The sequence below is a fragment of the Galleria mellonella genome, unplaced genomic scaffold, assembly GCF_026898425.1.
Source record: "Galleria mellonella isolate WM207_F2 unplaced genomic scaffold, CSIRO_AGI_GalMel_v1 utg264, whole genome shotgun sequence".
NCBI classification, from domain to species: Eukaryota; Metazoa; Arthropoda; class Insecta; order Lepidoptera; family Pyralidae; genus Galleria; species Galleria mellonella.
In genome coordinates, this window is record NW_026442060.1 from 1,470,477 (window position 1) to 1,489,835 (window position 19,359).

General features: G+C 30.7%; 1 protein-coding gene across 1 annotated transcript in view; it reads right to left on the bottom strand.

The window, feature by feature from the left end:
• LOC113522134 (zwei Ig domain protein zig-8) overlaps positions 1-16,570 on the bottom strand; it is a 159,078-nt gene extending 142,508 nt beyond the window's left edge. Inside the window, exon 1 of the mRNA XM_026907810.3 lies at positions 16,191-16,570. The gene's annotated coding sequence lies outside the window, so the exon portion shown is untranslated. The remainder of the gene's footprint in view (positions 1-16,190) is intronic.
• Positions 16,571-19,359: the final 2,789 nt, after the last annotated feature.

Consider the following 19,359-nt stretch of genomic DNA (forward strand, 5'->3'; position numbering starts at 1 on the left):
TATAGCTGATAAATGATGAACAGTACTATGAATATTACAAAATTCTTGAAAGTAAAGGACAATCAATGATTGAAAATTTTATGTAAGTATATAACGCAGTATAAGAAGATACGCCACTATTACCTTACCTTATCTTAGTTATGTAGTAAGAAGTCAATCTATGTAAATAGCTCAGAACAGTCACTTATGGCAGTTTAAAGACGTCCTATAGCTTAATTACGGTTGCTAAACCGATTGTCGAGCATGACGATTAAGGGCAACGCCCCCCAAGGAAAAGGCCTATGTTCTCACAGCTGAACATGAATGACTGTATCGTCATAATAAAATAAATTAATTTTTATTTAGCATTATATTATAAAAATACTGTTCATTCCAAGAGAAGATATCACACGGTATGACTTATGTATATGCTAGATATAAAAGTAGACACTACGAATACTTTGTTGCTGCAAGATATTCGAAAATTTAAATTTGTATGCAACAAATGGGCACGGAATATACCAAATTCCATCTGAAGGTGCCTCTGACAATACAGAACAATTTCGCAATTGTCAAAACCAAATTTTTCTTCGCTCTGCAACACGAACGGAGGTATTATAATTTTACTTCGTATTGGTTTGTTTTATCTACTTTATTCCTTTGTTTCAAATTTCTGTGATTGTGAAAATGAACGGCACAATACGAATCATCAAAGTGACGATGCCTTTATAAATTTGCTCTCTTTGTACGTCTTGTAATTTTATTATTGTGTTATTAGTTTGTATTCAAAGCTGAAGCATGAATTTGCTTGCTTTAAAACTATCATCCGTAAATTTGCTGTAGAGACCACAGACCCGTGGGATGTTGCGAAGTATTTCTATTAGACGATCGCAGCGCGTTATAGAGGTTACTGGTGATCCAAGAGCTGGTAGTTACTTTGCACGAAAAACAAAACATAATGCATACAGGTAATGCTATCAACAAATTTGGGTGCACTACCTCGATGTTCAGGATACTATTAATTCATAAATTAAGAATTTAGGTCTAAAATTAATAATAAATTCATAAAGTATATTTACTTTTTAAGGAACTAAATAAAAAATATTCTTTTTTTCTATTTATTTTTTTATTATTGTAAAAAACAAATACTAAGAAAACCAGAGGGAAATCTTGTACAAAAATCATCTGCTTGATACCTCTGTCCCGTTCGTGTTTCTGCTGTGAACTAGTTGGTTTGCATGGCTATGTTTAAGTTTGAAGGGTAGGATATGATGATGAAATTACAGGATATAGAGGCATAATACCTTAGTCCTCAGAAATGACAACGCATGAAAGGTATTATGGGCGACATACTTATTATGTCTATTGTCCTGTTCATATCAATAGGCGACGGTTGCCACTTTTCATCAGGTCAGCTGTCAACTTGTCTATCATTCTAAGTTGTATAAAACATCTTAGTTCTTATTTATTACGGCCCGTAATGCAAGACGAGATTCTACACATAAATACCGTACTCGCTCTGAATAAGACTTCCGGAAGAAGTCGAAATAATTGTCGGAAACGACAAACATAGTAAGTTCATTAAAATTCTATTGTGTAGTTTTATATAAACCGTAGAAGCTATTGAAACTCAATTATCTTTGTCTACTCCATAAGAGACTTCAGGTAAAGTAGTCGTAAATAATTTAAATATTATTTTATTACCCTAACAATAACGAACTTAATAATATCATAATAGGATTTATAGTAAGTATTTTCTATCTTGAATTTACCAAGAGGTATAATATAAATTGAATATCTGCGATTATGTCAAGCGTGAAGTGGATTGTACTACATTCGAGACGTGGTTCCGATTTATTTATTTTTTTACGACCAGATTCTCGGAATAATCATACAATTTTATGACTGGAAAAACATTGCTTTATGTTCATGAAAGTAGAGTTTTTCTACGTCATTGGTCGTCCTTTAATAGGATTTTCTCAATCGATTTCCTTTTTTAATTAAAAAATAAAGAAGACGTATCTCTGTATATGAATATGAACCAGAGGGAGACTTTGTACAAAAGTCGATTGCTTGGGTACCTCTGTCCCATTCGTGTTTCTACCGTGAAGCAGTTGTATTTGCATGGCTGTGTTTCGGTTTGAAGGGTGGGATATGGCGTGAATTTACTGGGTACAGAGGAATAACACCTGAGTCCTCAGGAATGGCAATGCATGGGGGGTATCATGGGCGAAACAGTGTTATGTCCATGGTACTGCTCATGTCTATAGACGACGGTTACCACTTTCCATCAGGTGGGCCGTCAGCTTGTTTGTCATTCTAAGTTGTATAAAAAAATATATATTGTTAACTATTCTTTAAATACAACATTGCTGGCGTAAATGGGATACAAATTAGCCCTTCGCCATACTAAATAGAACGTGTATATTAAATTTTACGACACATTAAACACATACAATATTACGACTGGTTAATACGTAAAAGCTCAGAAAAGTAACAAACAAGGGATCAAACGAAAAAAATAAACAAAAAAAAAAGGTTATATAAAGGACTTTTCATGATAAAAAATACGGTACGCATCATGTCACTTTTGTTCGTATCCTTTTAGAGTTTCTGCTCTGAAATTGTTTACTTTGATTCCAGACTAGTATTATATAAATTATATATATCATAGACGAGGTCTATTTATCTATCCTATCACGGTAATCCTTCACGGGGTAGGCAGAGAGAATCGAATGCGAAAAATCTATCTATCTATACATCTCTTGCATCCTATACTTTCTACATTTTCGTCTCTTGCATGTAGGCCGGTTCTGAAGTCTCTTGATATTTCCTTCAAATAGAATACAATCTTCTGATTCATCTGATTCTAATAGGTCAATCTAGATTTTCTCTGTATTTTCGAATCCAGCGAATACGCCTTGAGGTATGTCGTGACATTTCAGTGGGTAAAACTCCCACACACTATTCCTCTTCCTACGGCAGTTAATACGATTTTTGGAAGATTGTTTCACGTCAAGGAAAAAACTCTTCATATACCTACATATTATATACGTATTTGCCTACATAAACATAGTTATTGTAATCACATAAAAAAAGCTTATCAATGATTAAAAATTATATCAAAACAAAATCAGCACATTATTCTGTTATTTACCCATGAAATGAACTTCTGTATTATTTAGTATGAAATATAACTACTCTATATTCTTGTTCACAGCTATAGACAAATTTAAAGGAGGGCTGGTTAGGCCGTGATCATTTCATAATCATCTGGTATCGACCCCAAGAACAGAAGCGTAACTTTCAGCTATAGGCAGAGACATGTCTAAAAGTATATATGTGCCTTCTTATAAGGGGCTTCCCCTTACCTGGAAAATAATCTAATATACGTAGGCCAACGGCTACAACAGTTTTGTGTGCGTAAATCAGAATGTGCCAGCATAGAATAGGTCAGTATTTCCTTTCCTACGAGTATCGTAAGAGGCGACTCAGGGAGCTTATGGTGGAGGTATGGGCAACAGCGTCCTTGGTAAACCATTATCAAAAGCCAAATTGTGGTTGCAAAGCCGCCTGCTAAGGATAGCATCTACTGGCAAACCCCCCCACCCTGATGGGGGAGGCTATGTTCAGCGGTGAACACTTAACGGCTGATACAACATAGCAGGATATCATGGTTAGCACTATATAATCAAGCTATATTTTATTGCATAACTTTACAATATTCAAAAAAAATTAATTCTTTAGTACATATTTACAATTCTGAATCCGAATCGACTGAATCAAATTTCTTACAAAAATATCCATCAAAAGAATTACATAAACTGTTACAAAGTTCCGTGAAAACGTATCGTATAAAGCGTTTGATATATTGGACTATTTGTTCAAGTTAGTACTTGGAGATATAAGTAAGTATAAGAAGCAAGTGCTAAACACGATTCGTGGAATCGGGCCAAACAATGGCTTACGTAAATAGCTGAAAGAGGACATCAAATATATAGTACAATATAAATGCTATATGTCAAAATAAGTACGGTATGTTAGCCTTGGTCAAACCAAATAAGACGACACATAGTGTGACGTTTGTTGATTATGCTTTGCTGTTCATTAATATTGTTATACTATAAAAACTTCATACTATAAGGTTAATAATAAAAAAAAATATTGTAAAAAATTACATTATAAAATATATTTTTTCTACAAACTGAGTAATAAATGTATATTATGGTAACCCTATTCACTCACATATAAATAAAAAAGTTGAGCTATTTTTGGCGAAGCATTTGTATGGTGACATTCAATATCTTTATTTAATTTTAGTGTCGCCGCGTGGTCCCGGCATAGAATAGGCCACCCCATCCTTTCCCGTGGGTGTCGTAAGAGTTCACTAACGGACGGCAAGGGATGGGTAGCAGCGTCCCTCTTAAAACATCTCTAAAGACTTAACTGCGGTTGTCAATCCGCCTGCCAAGCGTGGCAATAAATATAATTTAAGGCTACACGGAATTCTTTAATAATAATATATAATATAGTACACGTAATTACGTTAACAAATAAATCGAATATATTTAAATTCAAATCCGTTAGAACAAAAGCTAATTCAAAATTATACTTTCTAATAAAATTCTTTTAAATCTCAGTAGGTGTAAAGAAGTGTTACCGGATTTCCGCTAAATCAAGTTCACTTGTAACGCTTACGGAATAAGTAACTTTTTCCTTCGTTTTTGTTCTATCTTGACATTCTTTGTTTGGCGGTTCTTTGATGTGGATGGAAATTTTCATCGTGTGTACTGTTTTTAATGGAAATACCATCAAAAACAGTATAATAATATAAATAAGTATTTAAGTATAAGTTTCAGAAAATAGAGGCTATATTCGTGTACATACGTTGAGATATAAATAAATATATATTAAAAAATAAATAAATATAAATAAAATATTTCACAGATATACTAAATGTTTAGTAAATTGTAAATATTTGAATTGCGGACGGATAATTTAGTTTTTATATACATACTAACTTTTACCCATGACTTCGTCCATCTGATAGGAATATGTTGAAAGACAGGTATAAAAAGTAGTCTATAATCCTCTTTATCCTTTATTTTATATACGAGTATATACCAAATTTCATAGAGATTGGCTAAGCTTTTAATGCACTAAGAGGTAACAAACAAACTTAATTTCTCATTTATATTATTCGTAAAGACTTTGTTTCTCATTAAAAAACATTTTTCTTCGTAAAAATCTACAGCATATTCTGTAATCTTAAAATGTGACGAATACGGGAGTAAACCCTGTCAAATGCAAAATAATTGTGAAAATCTCCATGGATTTGTCAACATATTTACGTAAAACAACCGCAGAAAAAAAAGTCAAACGAATTGGGAAACCCTTTTTTTAAATTGTTTAAAAATATAAACAAGCTACTGTTTAAAACTCGTAAATTGATAAAAAAAAGACACAGTTGACTGTCATCCTTATTAAGATTATAATTATAAAAATGTGTTTGTTTGTTTATAAACTTATAGCGCCTTAACAGCTCAACCAGTCACTATGAAATTTAGTATACACGTACTACATAGGACGCATTATACGTTACTTTATTGACCTTGTTAAACCTGCGGGTCTACCATGAAATGAAATTCCGAATTTTCGGACTCAATTTCGTATTTTTATTTATACCAAAATCGGACCAATAAATGGAATTTAACATTTCGTTCGTCATACATCCTATCATAAATGTCCAAAGGAACGATATTTTAACATTTCTAATATTTCCAAACGGCATGTATTATGTTAAAATTTAACATCAAATTTGTGTTTCGTTTGGCTCTGAAATTTCGGAAAACATTTCATGGTAGGCCCTCTGGTCATTAAACATATACCGATCACGCGGACGAAGTCGCTAGTAAAAGCTAGTTTGTTGTAATTCTTTTTTTCATTCGTTATTTTATTTATTGCTATAGAAGTCTGGGTATGATAAAAAATTTTTTACGACATAATTTATTAATAGAAATACATAAACAAATTTAAAATTGTTTTTTCGAAATAAATCTAGATTATCTATATTTCACTTCTACTACATACATATACATTAGGCATGGGTAACATGAATATCGGTCCGATATCTATATATTGGGTTTCAATATATAGATGTCGGATTGATGGGAAAAAAACTTCTTCACTAATTTCGATATCACCCATATCGGTCGGATATCTATTTTCAAATAAGTCAAAAGTCTGTTAAGCAATATTACTTTTTGGATAACTTTTAACATATTCGTTATTGGACTAGTATATAGATATTGCTAAATATTATCCACCGATTATATATATATATGCACATATGGTCTGTGTGTGTGTGTGTGTGTATATGTACAATATTCTAATAATATTATAAATGGGTTATGAATACATTAGATCCATGAATAGGATATCCTATCATAATACATAGGACACTTTATATACTGATTAACAAGTCATAGAAAATAGCTAGTATTATATATAATATCATTTTTATTTATTTAATACTTTATTGTACACACTAGTTATAAGAATATGACAGAGGTAAACAAAAGTACAAAGGCGAGCTTAACTCTGATAGAGTTTTCTTCCAGCAACACCCAAAGTGGAAAGGAGCATCAATGTCAGCAGATACAGCAGTCTAGATAGAATAGATAGGATCATATTATATAATAAGCAATAAATAAATGTGATCATATGTTAATTTCTCTTAATTAGTTTGTAATTTTCAAATGAATTATAATATTCTTATTGAAAAAACTCATTCGACTTCACTCCGGCGTCTAATTAATTTTCATTGCATAAATTAACTTCATTACATTCAAAAATTTTAAGTCTGCCATAGAATTATTTACAAAGTCGATTATTTTTAATTAGGTTAACTTTTTACATTAATATTAATATTCTGTTAATTCAATTTTTTTTTATGGAAATACATTTTGAAATTGAAGTTGTTTAAATTTTTCTTAAGCGCTAAATTGTCTATTTAAAACGCTCTAATTATTATAGTCTAATAGTTAAAGTTTGTAGTTATTATGAATAAAATGGAAAATTGTTAAAATCAAATAATCTATCATCATCATATCAGCCTTTGACTGTCCACTACTGAACATAAGCCTCCCCTTTGGGGGGTTTTGCTAGTAGTTGCTACGCTTTGTAGGCGAATTGGCAACCGCAGTTAGGCTTTGGAGTCGTTTTAAGTGGGATACTGTCCTCGTCCTCTCTTAGTCGGCTCTTACGACACCCACGGGAAAGGAACGGGCGACCGATTCTATGCCGAGACCACATGGCGAAAATAATATAAAAATAATCTATAATTCATTTTTATTAAAAAAAAAACAGTGCATAAAATACATAACGAAATATTTGAAAGTAAAATTCTTTTATTACTTTATTAAACAACTTATTAGTTTTTTTTATTTTTTAAATACTTGAATTCCATAAAAAATCGCTATCTCGAGGGAAGCCAGACCCTATGCTAAGCTGGTCAAAATTAGCACGCCTCTGTCACTTAATATGCTACCATGACTATAGAACCATTTGACAATGTACTGAGAATAAAAATACATGCATTATACAACTTAGAATGAATGGCAAACAAGCTGACGGCCCACCTGATAGAAAGTGGTAACCGTCCTCGATAGACATGAGCTGTAACATGGACATAATGTGTTATTCTGCGTATCCAGTAAATTCACGCCATATCCCACCCTTCAAACCAAAACACAGCCATGCAAACACAACCGCTTTACGGTTGAAACACGAATAAGACAAAGATACCCAAGCAATCGACTTTTGTACAAAGTCTCCCTCTGGTTCCCTAATTATATAAAGTTGCAAATATAAATCCTAATGCCTATATTTAGCAATGAACATATAACGGCTAATTAGATGACAAGTATAAAAGAAAAATATAATTATTATCGTTACTTATTACAGTAAGTACTTAATTATTCAATAATTTATATTATAATGGTGAAAAAGCATACGGCTCATCTGATGAGATGTGATAGCCGTCGTCTATAGACATGAACTGCATCATGGAACGCACATCACAGATTACTGTATGCTATGGTATCCTAATGCGTTACCATTTTTTATTACTATGGTGTTATGCCTCCTATAATAATATTTAAACAGAAAATTCATTTAAAATTGTTTTTATCACTCCATCAAGAACCAAATCAAGACCTAGGCTCGAAATCTCATCTAGTAACACGAGTCTGCGTAAAATAAATGCCCTCATTTCCACCGCGTTCCAGATTGCACATCTAAAAATACTGTCACATTTTGTCAAGGTTGATCTCCTATTTATAGCTTGGAGCTTCATATGAAACTAGCTGACTCCTATGAGTTCATATCACAAAATAATATAGTCGTAGAATATATTGGATAGCATATATCGATCTTATAGTAAGAAAGTCCGCGCTTCCCCAACAATCTCTTAGGAGGAAACTTTCAAGATAAACTTAGACACGAAAAATGAGTTACTTAACGTTATACGAGATATCTTGATCGAGCCATCGATATATAATAAACCCTAGATGCACAGTCTAAAGAAAAACTAAAGAACGTCACTGAGAGTACGGGTAAATTAACAAAAAAAATGGCACATTTGACTATAAACATACGTGAACTGAATGGTTAGAAGTAAGTATAAAATTTAGTTAAATATACTCGCATCGCTTCCTTTTAAAACGATGTTCTACCATTGAAACTATTTATTACAAAGAAATATACATTGAAAATGTTGTGTCTCTCATAGTAACGCGACGCGTTTAATGGCCAAGTAACTATGTAATGGTTTAATTTTTTTTTTACTATTTTTACCCTGTTTCTTAAATATAAAAAATATTTACTTATTACTACCTATTACTATATTTTGTTTTCAGAAATTTTTTTAAACACAGCCTTAAATATAATATTTATATGAAATTGTGGATCTTGGGGTCTTAGTATATCGCTGAATCCTGTTAGTAAAAAGAGCTGACTATACATTTTCTAATAAAATTATGTTATATTATATTATATATTTACAATATTGAACCTTATTTTAGTTACTTTGAGTGTCAAGTGAATAACACTATTGATTTTTTTAACCTTGTTTATGTTCAAGCTTGAATTCACATGAATGACTATAACAATATCATAGGTATTTTTCCATAGAAAAATAAGAACACAAATTTTAATTGGTTATTGAGAAGACTGAGCTAACTGGTAATTTAGTACAAAAATACGTATATAATAGTAAAGTGTTATCTCATATTACAATATTGTATTGTTATAATTTATTATCTGAATATAAATATTTATTCAAATAAAATATCTAAAAGATTTAACATCCATGTATTCCGATTTTTCATAAAGGTTTGTGAAATATAAAATTAAATCATTCCTCAAATATGAAGCCATATTTTAAAAATTATTATGGGAATATGTATATATCAATAATGCAATTAATACATTTCCAAATATCTAAAAGTAATTAATTGTTAAAAAAAAAACTAATTTTTACTCGTCACGCAGACGAAGACACGGGTAAAAGCTAGTTAGTGTATAAAGTAACATATTGTATGTGTTATATAACTTACCCGTTTTACAATTTTTATTCAAATTCATTCATCTATTTAAGCGTAACTGATTTGTGTTTATACTTTTACACACGTAAAAAAATGTCTACAGGACGGATTTAATGCCTGATGGCATTATCTACCAGTCAACCGTAAAGATAAACAGAGAGAGCAAATGGCGGTGCATTGATCTAACAAAATCAATTTATAAATTATCAATTACAAATTTTAATTTATCGAATTATAAATGATTGAGTAACAAACATTCAAACATCTAAACAACCTAGCGTATTTGCATGGTTATTAGAACGATTATGTACCTGAGGGAGACTTCGTATAAATTTCTATGCATGGGAAAATCTCTCATCTAATAATTCCGTCGCTGCACAACTGTTGTTGGGTGGCTGTATTCCGATTTGAATAGTAAGATTATGGCACTGAAATTATAGTGTACGAGCATATAACATTATTATAACACCTTTGAAACCATGAGAAATAATGTCACAAATGTTACACTGTTTTGTGTAACGTCGATGAGTCTATTTATATTTTTAAGGTTTCATATATATATAAAATGTTTAAACAACTTAGATATTTGTTGTTCCAAATTCAAATTGAAATAAAATAAATAGATACTCTTTATTGTTCCCTCCTAAAGATTACAGTAGTAAACTTAGTAAAAATACTATAAAAATTATGAGAAGAGTTAACACTGAGAAAACAATAGGCAGCCTTATCATTAAAGGCGATGTTTTCCTAGCAACTTTTGGATGGAGAGCAGTATTGCAAAAGATGCTATCTTTCTTATATCTTTAGGCTAATTTCAATTATTCCAAATATTCCAAAACCAAATCTTTTCCTTCTAACAGCTAATTCAATTCAAAACAATCTTTTCAATTCAATTCATAGATTGATAACAATTCTTATAAATTCAATCCCTGACTGCTCTTAAATTAAAATTTAAAAACCGAACGATGGCGCTCGGGAACCGAGTAAAATTTAAAAACGTAGTAATTTACGAGTATTTTCCAACACTGATTGGGAAATAAACAAGTCTATTTGAACATTCCAGGAACATATTAGAACAGTTGGAATGTCAAATGATGTTTAACCTGAAATTTGAACTCATTTACCCGTCAGTTTCAAGTTCTGCGCATGTATTGTTTATTGATTGGGATTTTAAAATATATTGTAAATAGGTATGTTGGTACATCAGCGAAGTTACAGTTTTTGAGTTGTTTAAACGTAAAGATTCAGTACTCAATCTGATGATGGAAATTGTGCAATAACAGGTTATGGGCGCAGTTTGAGGAGGGAACGAGAAGGAGGAATTTGAAATTGTATAAAACATAGTATAAAATACAACACCGTACTTTAGAATGGTTACGGGTTCAATAAAAAGATATGTATTTATCAGTATGACTTCAATTTGTTGTTGTTCTAAATTATTGATCTGGGTGTTTTGATGTATGTATTTATATGTATGTATTTACGAGGAAAAAAGTACGTATGTATGTCTTTAAGTTGTTTAATATACATAATACAAGATTTGCTTAGTTTTGGACTAGACTGCGCTATGTGATATATTCAAGAGTATTTATACAGTATTTATTTATTTTAGCAAGTTTTCACTAGACACTATAGCATCGGGTACTTGAAAAGGAAATGTCATTGTTTCTTTAAAGCTTCCAGTGCGCTCGGGGGTCGGGATACCCCTGATATTTTAAGGGGTTCATAAGCCACTGTTACCATTTCCCATGAGATGAGCTGTTAGTTTACTATAAAAAGATCGGTCAGGGCAAGGGCAAGATGTGTAGATAGATTCCCAGTGGGAGATATACACCAACGAAGATTTTTGGGTTGTATTTGCGATATATTGTAAACAGTAGCCTATTTTAAAACTTTGCCTTGTCTGGCCTGCAACAGACTAATTCCTGTAAAACTAAGCAGTTCAAATATCGTTGAAGTAAAATAAAGTAAATTGTTTTAAATATAATTAAATTGTCTTCACCAAAAAAAAAAAAAAACAACCTCAGTTGTGGTAAAACCAGTTATTTTAGTTTCCAAACTAAACTAAAACTTATCTAGTTTTGTTTTTAAACTAAAATAATTGGTGATAACTTAATAAAATAAACTAAGTATATGTTTCAGATAAAAAAGAATTTTTCAAATCGGTTTGCAACTGGCGAGGTTATGAGGTAATCAACATAAAAAATACAATCGAATTTAAGAAGATTAAAATTAAAAAAAGAAGATTCTTTTTGAGCCGATTAAAAATATAATAAAAAAATGCAGTTGTATTAAGAATTTCTTTAAAAAGAACTGTATTTTATAGTGTCATAAATGTTATTATAAAATCTCGTGACATATCACTGAAGATTATATCAATTAATCATCGAATTAAAAATGAGATTCAATTTTTTATCATTCATGATACACTATTCACAATTCAATATACACGAGTTAATACCAAATAAATCTTTAGTAACGTAACCTAATGTAAATACTCGGGACGAGATTCGAATAAATATACCAATCCGCACTTACCAGTGTAGTGGACCATAATCCCAACATCTTCAGCCCAACCCTCATGGGTAGGATCAACACTTACACAAGTATATGTAAGCATATATTATTTACATTTTACTACAGCTACATTATGAACTTGGAGGAAACTACGCATCTTTACTCGCACGGAATCCGTTATTTTCAGTTCCCGTGAGAATTTCCAAAATTTCTCTCTTACTTTTGGCTCGCGTATTATAAAGAGCATATGTAACACATTTGAAGTATGTATGCCATAGACTGTATACTTTAGGTTCATATTCAGAAAAGCCGAAAAAGTATGATGATTCACACAATTAATGTTCTTCATTTATTTCTAATAATATGGGTGTATCGCTCGAAGTTTCTATGAACTTCAGTCGAATGAATATTAATTGACAATATGACTTTCACGAAAGAAATTTCACCAAAAGAAGTAACTTGTTCTGTTGCTCTTGTTGAATTAAAGTTGAATTCTCAATTCTGTACAGAACTGTATGATGAATATCTTAACATTAATGTGTGTTTTACTGTTTTGCTACGTGTTTTAGAAGCCATGTAAAGTAATTATTATCCAGTAGGCAACGAGTTCCATACGGTAGTCTATGAGGGAGGCCTATGTGTAGCAATGAACAGATAATGGCTGAGATGATGATGATAATGTGAAGCCATGAGTGAAGGTTTAGTTTATAATAAAGGTTACTTTTAGTCTTTTGACACAAGATGATTTAGTTAGAAGAGAATTCCGAATGTTTATGTTACTTGGATTAGCAAATAAACTACATAAACAATCCAATAGACAGAAAGTAGCATTAATATATGAGGGTTTCAAAAAGGACGCATAAAGTTTTCTTCAGGGTTGGCAACGTGCATATGACATCCTCGGTGTAGCAGGCGTCCATAGATAGTTTACCATCAGACTGGCCATATGCTTGTTTGCCACCAAAATCAGTACTACGAACTCATGATGAAGGTTATCATGCGTTATCATTTCTGAGGGCCAAGGTATTATGCTTCTATATTTTGTGATTTCAGTATATTGGATCCGATCAAACTGAAACACAGCCTAGGAAGCTTAACTTCTCGCCAACACAAACACTGCCTTTTGTGCAAAGACTCCCTCTAATATTCTTATTGAATGCCTGTAGCTTAGGCATCCGAAAGTTATAATAAAGGGATGGCCTGAGTTTAAAGGTTTTTATAAATTTGCACTGTCATTAAGATATTATTGAGAGATAACCGTTGCTTGCGATGTCTTTTACGTATACATTCATTGTATTATTTTATGGTTCTACCTATCTATACGTCTTTTCAATTGTAAAGACATTTTATTTATTTATTTTAAAATATAACATTTAAGTCGATTGGTACACATGTATGACTGTAACTACTAATAAACTGTCAGTTTTCTCATATTGGGTTTGCTGGAAGAAATCTCTATTGGAGATAAACTCGCCTTTGTGCACTATTATGTTTGTTTTTACATTTCTTGTTTACACCTTTGGTGTACAATAAAGAATAAAGAATACTCTGTATACTCAGTATATGTATATTCAGTATTATCTGTTATGTCCATCGTACTGCTCATGTCTATAAGCGACGGTTACCACTTTCCATCAGGTGGGCCATCAGCTTGTTTGCTATTCTAAATTGTATAAAAAAATATAAATCTTTATAATAATTAGAGATTGCTTAGCGATGAGGCTGCCTTTTTATATCATTTTGTATTAATAAGTTATTATATTTCTTATTTATGTAACTGGTGTAATAAAGTATCAATTAATAAATAATTTACAATTTGTAAATTAAGGAAACTTAATCTGTAAATTTTAAATTATTTACAATTTGTAAATTAAGGAAACTTAATCTACAAATTGTAAATTATTCTATTAGGTAATAATGCCTGCAGTACTGTTTCCCAACAGAAATGTATAAGACCGTTTAAATTAATTACTCCTAATAACTCTGAGGAATCTGAATAATCAAACTGTCTGAAGTTGAGTGGAGCATTGAGTTAGTAACGGAATCATCGCCTGTCTAATACTCTTACAACTTGGTTCAACTCTGATTATCATACCTATATACTTTACACCTTGGGATTCCAGTGTGAAACTTACAATAAATTATATTGTTTGCGTAATTTACATTAAGAAATACAATAATAATAAATTAATAATAAAATATAAGAATTGAAAATAAATAAATAACAATATGTTTATTGTTACGTGTATTAGTGATTAGGATGGTGTATAAGTAATTAGAAATCAAAAACTTTTAAATGTCTGCTGAAGCATAGTAACTGCTAAAACAATAAAAAAAGCAATAATAAAATATTGCCCAATTATGAAAAGACATATTTTACTGAATTTGCTAGTTACGGATTTAGTTAACTTTAAATGTGATGAGGGATTAAAAATACAATGTGTTACCGTCATTTTTAACAATCAAGATGTCCTAAGATACGACTAAGAACACTAACATACATACATCAGTACATATGAAAGAAAACTCGAAATAGAACTATCTACCAAACCTCTTGACCAGCATAGTAATAGCAGGATAATATCGTTCTCTCGTATAGATAGACCCAGTGGATTATCAAAGTAATATTTTAATTACGATACACTGTGATTACTTAATTTTTACAATCAAGAACTAAATAAGTTTTTTAAAAAGAATGTATGAAAGTTTTTTGAAGGACAGAAATGCATGTCTGTGTTACAGGCAACCATAGGCCACGGTAATGGTTTACTATCAGATGGTTTATGCACATGTTTATCACCATAGTAGTATAAAAAAAAATTACAAAATGTTCTTGAGAATGTTCTTGCAAAAGCATTGCAATAAAAGCAAGAAGATCTTAGATCAATAACGAATGATGAGGATGATAATCATCTTCTGATAGACGGTGAAAGACTTTCATTGCTGAAAATTGAGGAAACTATAATTTAAAACAGTCAAAAAAGGTAGTTCTCATAAAAAACAAACAAGAAAGAATAAATAGTAAACAGTGTCTTTGATTGTTATAGAACCAAAAAAAGGGGGTAGGTAGGTAGGTAGTGTAAGAAGGGGTATTTTTTTATGAACGACAATGCAATAGTAACCTTGCTGTCGATATATGTAAAAATGAAAGCAAGTCTTCTGGTCTGTCGTAACCAATTCATCAAGAAAAAATCACGATGGTATTCAAAGGGAATCGGAGCGAACCGGAGATCAACCAGATAAAATATATCACTAGCAATGAGGTTTCTACACCTCGTTACTAACAAACCAAAAATTATATATTGATCTGACTTAATCATCATCTGTCATGGTTAATTCCATCAGTGAATATCAACAGCCTAGCATGTGCCGTTCTATTCTCAACACTTAAACGGGAATAGATCTCATTATTAAAAAAAAATAAAATTCAGTTTAAAACTGACGAAGATATCGTATAACATTCGATGAATATACACAATAAATTAAACTATCTATAATAAAAAAATAAATGATGAACATACAACTCCATCGACTGATTGATCAGTAACCATAATAAAGAAACAGCGATCAAATATGAAAATGAATTAATATTTTACTCTTAGTAAATGAAAGAAAAAATAATAAAAGCATGAATGCATAACATATCCAAAGGTTAGTATTTTAATTTTTTGCTAAACGATAAGATCGATAAAGTAAAGGAAACTGTTTTATTTAAGTATACATGTTTAGGTATAAAATGTTAAGTTTTTTTTTTGTAAATAAATCAATTTGTGGTGACTATATTTTAGTCTATGTCTGACAAAATTTGTAATTAGTTGGTTCGAATTTTTATTTTTGTTATAATTTATATTGTGTATTTACAAAAGAGATATAAAAAAAAAACGCAAGTTTGTATAAATAAAATATATCAAATAACCAGATATTTTCTTTAATTTTTATTTAATATATTTAAATAAAAAATATAACAATATCTTTTCATGATATTTTAAGTAAAGAAAATGTAGCATTAAATAGGCAATGTGCATATAATAATATAAATAATAGTACTTGTATATTTAATTTATACTATTATATATATATATAACTTACCTGTTAACTTTCCTTGCAATAATTTACTTCTTGTTTATAAATACAATTCGTATATTATTACAACAATATTTCACTTATTACAACTGTAAAACGTATTTACAACTGTAAAACCACAATACATCCACTTCACTTTACAAACTTAATTGAATATTGTTAAAGTTTCCACAATTCTATTTTAGGAACAACCAATTTTCATATTCAACAGATTATGTCTCATAAAGTTTACTAGCACTTGAGTATATTAACTACCAGATTTATTCCTTACGAATTCACATCTCGCCACATTTTGAACGAGCTCGTACGAACATTCGTGACGGCAAATACGTACGGTCGAAGACGGCGATGCCAAGTACGATACTAACGCACGCAGCATTACCAGGGTTGGAATTGTTGGCGTGTGCGCGCGACAGCCCTATTGGAGAACATTGTGTATCAACGCTGATTTGTCTCTGTGTGTGTACCTTAGACGGTGGTGTCAGTGATTTTGCGCCATCGCAATACACAAAATTATAAATGTGGTTGTAACCGATCACCTACAGTTATGTGTGTGTGCGTTACCGGCACAACCGGGGAAAAACGGACCCACGAAATATTTGGGCGCATGCCCGGAGCCACTGAAAAATAAAATCGTGTTTGGCGCTATTTAAATACTGATGTGAGAGGACAGATTATAAATCCAGTGTGTTGCCGACAAAGGAGGTAATTTTCAGAATGGGGTTTTCATTAAATTCTATGTGATTTCGTATCGGGAAAATCTTGTTGTTTATTGGCACTGTTTGATTTGGGATTATGTATTTTCTTGTCACTGTTCTGTGAAATCGTGTCGCTTTGAAATTGTACGTGTCAATTTTAAAGGTAGTTAAACGTTATGTGGATTTTTAAACCGTTCGATAAAAGGGTCTGTAATATTGGATCACATATCTGCATATTGATATGAAATGCACAGTTTATTTCATCAAAGAGAGTACGGATATCTAAAAGTATAGAGGAGAAGTTAGCTTCCTTTTTAGTAAGTATTCTTTATGAATTTGAGCATTTTTCTATTTTTAAATAAATATGGGTAAATCATAAAAAAAAAAATTAACTGTCAATATCAACGTAGCGCGTGTTAGCTATCTATGAAGTTAATATGAAAAGTTTAAATGTGTTTATCATTTTTCGACCCATAAATCTTTGGAAAATATATTTTAATGACTTTTTTATGTTACTTTGAGGGACAAATAAGCAGACGGCTCACTTGATGGAAAGTGGTAACTGTCATCTATAGACGCAAATAACACCATGAACTTTACAGAACATACTATTAAATTTCGCTGATATAACATTCCCTTAAAATGATGGTGAAATTTTCGATTTCATTCTGTATATTGCCAATATTACCATGATATTGGGAACTTTTCAAATATACAAAATTTCAAATGCTGAAGTTTATATTAAAACGTTTGCGTCGATCCAATTTCGCGTTGTAAATCTATTTATAATATAATTCTAAGAAATCTCAACTCGTATCAATATGCCAGAGGTTGTGAGTTCGAAACTGAGCAACATTAAATTTTATATAAAATTTCAACACATACTTAATTTAATAGACTTCCTCTAAAAAGAATAAAAGTAACTTTTATTTCTTAAATAAAAGAGCGAGGATCACTTTTATTAATAAGAATATACTACCCTATTTATACTCAAGTTATTGTAAGAAATACACTAGCATTCACCCGCGATGTCGTCGGTGTGACCGGAATATTTTGATTGATTGAACATGGGGAGTAGCCTATAATATCCTTCTTCATTCCAAATACTAAGTGTATACAAAATTTCATGACAACTGGTTGAGCCGACAACGCTATTACACAATAAAAAGCGCGGTATTTTAATTAATAAAAGGAAAGTAGAACAACGAAATTTGTGATATAAGAATGCATCCATTTTAAAAGGTTCTTTTTTTTCCTTTTTTTTATCAACAAATTCCTAATCATTTGATTCAATTTGAATTTTAGCTAGCCAACTTCGTGTTTACTTCATACTTTATATTTAATAAAAATTAATTAAATTATTTTCACAAATATTTGGATTAAATCTGATTGCATTTAAAATGAAATTTGTTTAGGATTTAGGAGTTTACTTCCACAAAAATAAGTCATTGTTTACAAGATTGAATTTTAAATTGTTTCTATTTATTAATTTCTATTTATTAATTATCTAATTTTATTTACAATTTATCGTAGGTATTTGTCAATATTTTATCTATATAATACGCGATCAAATCATGACCAAGAATTTAAAATATTATTTTAGAATTTTCTATTCTGAACTGAGATAAAATAAAACAATCACATATTTAAAAAAGAATCTTTAGAGAACAAGTAAAGTATCAGCGAGTGGTTTAACAATTACAAATAAATCATCCTTAAAATCGATCTTGAATTAGCTAAAATTATACACTAATATTTTCTAGTGTGTAACTCAGACGTGTATAAAATATAAGCGAATTTACAACCCCATATATTATGTGTGTTAAAAATTTTCTGTAAATCTCACTAATGTTTGCGCAAAGAAAGAAGAAAATATATTACATTTTGTGTTAAAAATTTCATCCCATACAAACAGGGGTCGAATGCAAGGGTCGTTGAGTGCTGGACAAACAAAGTGCACGTTTTTGCTACCCGAGACGTTCACAAACATTGCTTGAGTGATTACACGATCCGTATAATTTTTCGTAGAATGTCTTAAATGAAATAAGTTGCTATAGCTTAGAACATAATACGAGTATTTTACAGTGTCGCTGGTAGAAGATGCTGATAGCATTAATCTTGCTTTTTTAATATAATTTATTTTTCTATAAAACTTAATTATAAAAAAAAATACGATATTTATAGTATATACTTAGATTATATAAATAGAGCATCGAGTCTCAAAAACGGGTTAACATTTTTCAAGTATTTTTTGTATGTATATACTTACGCACATAATGTATCTCGACATATCTATATTTAATTATTTAATAAGTAAAATGAGTGTTTATGTATGAAAAAAATGCAAAAATTATAAAACAAAATAAATATAGAAACACACAAAACTATTTATCACGTATAATTGTTCAAAAAAGATAGCCTGCTTTTCTCGAAGCATCGAGTGCTATGGTACCAAGTATCACCATTCTTAAGTACTA